This window comes from Pinus tabuliformis, chromosome 3_1 (genome assembly GCF_031772625.1).
Source record: "Pinus tabuliformis cultivar Carrire ecotype Pingquan chromosome 3_1, CPIR1, whole genome shotgun sequence".
Lineage (NCBI taxonomy): Eukaryota > Viridiplantae > Streptophyta > Pinopsida > Pinales > Pinaceae > Pinus > Pinus tabuliformis.
In genome coordinates, this window is record NC_142301.1 from 880,108,531 (window position 1) to 880,112,109 (window position 3,579).

Below are 3,579 nucleotides of genomic sequence, written 5' to 3' on the forward strand. Positions count from 1 at the left end.
ATGTCACTTGGGATCCAACTTAGCATAATACCTTAACACCATGGAAATTCATGATAGTTCCATAAAAGGATCCAAATTGCTTCACATTCCTACTTATTACTCTCATTTTTCTCTCTATCCTCGATAATAGATTTCCTATTTGTAATGATAACCCATTTTCCTTCCTTTCTCACTCCCTTTACCTTTTGAACATCCTACCTTAGCTTGTTCTTTTGGAATGAGGTCCTCATTTATGAATATTCCTATCTCTTTAAAGTTTGGAGATTTAATGAGTATGCTAAATTTATGATTGCTACAACTTACGCTAACTGCTAGATCAATATATATATTCATGCTCAAGTATCCTTCCCGACCTCTTACTTCCATGAGATAATTTGTTTCAATTTGTGACTCATATTTTAATTCTTCTTTTACCATTGATAGCATTTCCTCATCTTTCTACTCTTTTATACCAACAATTATAATATTCAAGGCTCATTTATTGGGCTCATGATCCAAGTCAATTAGCTTATTGTTTTCCTATTTCGTGGGTTTAATGTCTAATTTATTTTCCACACTACTAAAGAAAAATTTATTATTTAGTTTTTCTTTTTAATTCTTTAATCTAATATCTCAATGTGCAATTTTCTTCAAATGTTGATTCTTTATTTCCATTTCATATAGCCTATCTTTCGTTCTTTTGCAGTTTAGTTTCAGATCCTAATATTTTATTCTCTAGCTTCTCCACTAATAGTTTGAATATGTTGTCAAGCATTGCAACTAACTCTATTTTATATTATCCTTCTCTCTCTTCTCTCATTTTTTCTAATGAATATATATAATCATGGGAACTTTCTAGGGTGACTTTTCTCACTTCCCCTTATTAGGACGAAGTTTTGAGATATGTGGTGAAGTGCTCGTAATTAAAAACAATAAATAAGAAAAAATAAAATATATAAAATAAAATTACGTACATGGCATATGAACAACCAAGTATATTTCCATGCAATATATTCCCACAAATTTATTGTCGGTATCATGTTGTGGAGTTCTTACCGATGCAATGATGTAGAACACAAAGTACACATATGACTAGATAAATGTTCATGGCACGTCAAATATTCATCGCAGGATGTATGCTTAGAAAAATCTCTACAAATATTCATCGTGTGTGTGTGTGTGTGTGTGTATATATATATATATATATATATATATATATATATATATATATATATATATATCTATATATATATAGAGAGAGAGAGAGAGAGAGAGAGAGAGAGAGAGATGTCCCATGGTGAATTAATTTTATATGAAGTGAATATTTGTGTGTGTGAGTTTTTTAATTTAAATTTAATGATTTTTTTATAAGTATTATAATTTTATAATAATTTGAAAATTTTCATAGAAAATTTCTATCCTTGAATTTTGGGCTTCTTTAAATAGACTTCACATTTTAGAAATCTAAAAAAAGATTAAATTAAGTGGGAAATTATTAAGTTGAGATATGAAAGGTGGGCACTAGAGTATTTTTTCCAAAGAAAGATCCCTTTGGGACATGAATGATGGGTAATGTTTCGATGCACATAAATACTATCCCCAATAAGTGCAAGCCAAGATGTTAGTAAGGACATAGTTTGACATGGTTGCAAGATTATTTCTAAATACATTCTTTGTGCATTGGTTTTCTAGCAACAAAAAACAATCTAGCAAGTTTACAACATTGAAATATTATTTCTAAAAACATTCTTTGTGGGTAGGTTTTCTAGCAATTAAAAACAATCTAGCAAGTTTACAACATTGAATGAGTTAAAACAATAGGTTACAACATTGAATGAGCTAGGTGGATTGATTTCAAAGTAGGAGAACAATGATACCTCATGTTGAATAAGAACTTCATGCTTAAAGAATTGAATAGTGGATCAAGTTGTAGATCTATTTGTAGGAGACACTAGATCATATGCACATTTATATTTAAGCTATTATATTTCCTTTAATTTTCGTGAGGACTTTAATGTAGGAGAATTGAACCATCTAAATTATGAAATGGATCTACTTATTGTGCCAAAGAACAAATCAAGCATATGTATGATGTTGGCATAGTTCTAAAGAATCGAGCAAATGCACACCGTTTGTATTTTTTGCAATATTTCAAGTGAGTATATTCTAGATATTTTGTGGCCAATGCAAGTCATTGTCATTGTACCAACATTATAGATATATATGTTGATACACTAAAAATTATGATACACCAATGTTATAAAATAAATGTTCATAGTTTCAAAAATACAATATATTGACATGTTGTAGCCGCTACAACACTTGGTGACACACTGGTAGAACTCCAGTTCTCTGAATGGGCCTTGTTCGTGAAAAACAAGTCTAACACCTCCATAAGTATTGTTCAGTTCTTAGTTCATCTTGGTTTCACGCTAGCCTAATTGTATGATGTAGCATATGCCAAGCTCTTGGTCGATTGACACACATTCCAAGCCAAGGAAACATAGTTGTTTTTATTGGGGCTGAGGGGTATATTGGGGCACAAGCAATATAGTCGTCAGAGTCTTAGCTTCATCTCTGGTGTTGCTCAGCTGCCAGCAGGTCTGGACAGTACCCCGATAGAGACACGTAGGAACACAAGCATGGCTCCATTGCCAGTGAGCCTAGTTAGTACCCAACAGAGTTACTTGCATCATCTCTCTATGTAGGAATCCTTTCTCTTCTTTCGCCTTATTCTTTTTCATTTTTTGAAATTTTCACTTTTCATTTTATGAACTAATAATCAATTTAGTCAAGAAAATATGCAATGGCTCAGTGCCAGACAAAGTGTCAAAACACTGGAGATTGCTGCAAGTTTATCAACTTATCCATTCCCACCTGTGTACCATGAGAACCCTTAGTTTCATTCATGTACGAAGAATTTCCAACAGGTTAGTGGATATTTTGGCCAATGAAGGCATTCTCTGTGCCAAAAGCAATAAAACATATGAATGGCCAGAGACCCCTCAAGGTCGATTACGGGATGAGTGCCACAAACATGCAACCTTAGACAGGGAGATCTGCCAAAATAGAGGAAATAAGCAGGACAAAGTATGAGCAGGGAGTTCTTCAAGAATAGAGGACTTTTGGTCGACATGAGGAAGAAGTATGAGCAGGAGGGCAAGGACGGATCCAGAGTTTTACTTTGGTTTTCAAGCGGTAAATTGGAAAAGGAACTCCACATTCCTAAGTTTCTCGGATGGGAAACTAATGATAGAAAAAGTCTTTTAATGTTTGGTGCTGAGTGCTTCATTAAAGAGTGGGTAGGTCAACGAAATCGCAGAAATACAATGTATTTCGCGTGGCAAACAGTTAGTTGGTTAACATTCCAAATAGACCCAAAATGAGATTAGGCGATGTCTCCATCTAGCTTCGGGTCCGAAGACACAATTAAGTTTTGTGCTTGTTGGATAGGCCTTTTGAGATCACATGCATCTGGTGAATTTTGGGTGGATAAACTACACGGAGGTTATCTGCCCATTTGGACCCGAAATCATTTTTAGTGGTAGTTCAATATTTTTTTCGGGTCTGTTTTTGTTGTTATCGAGTGAGCTTGTTGGT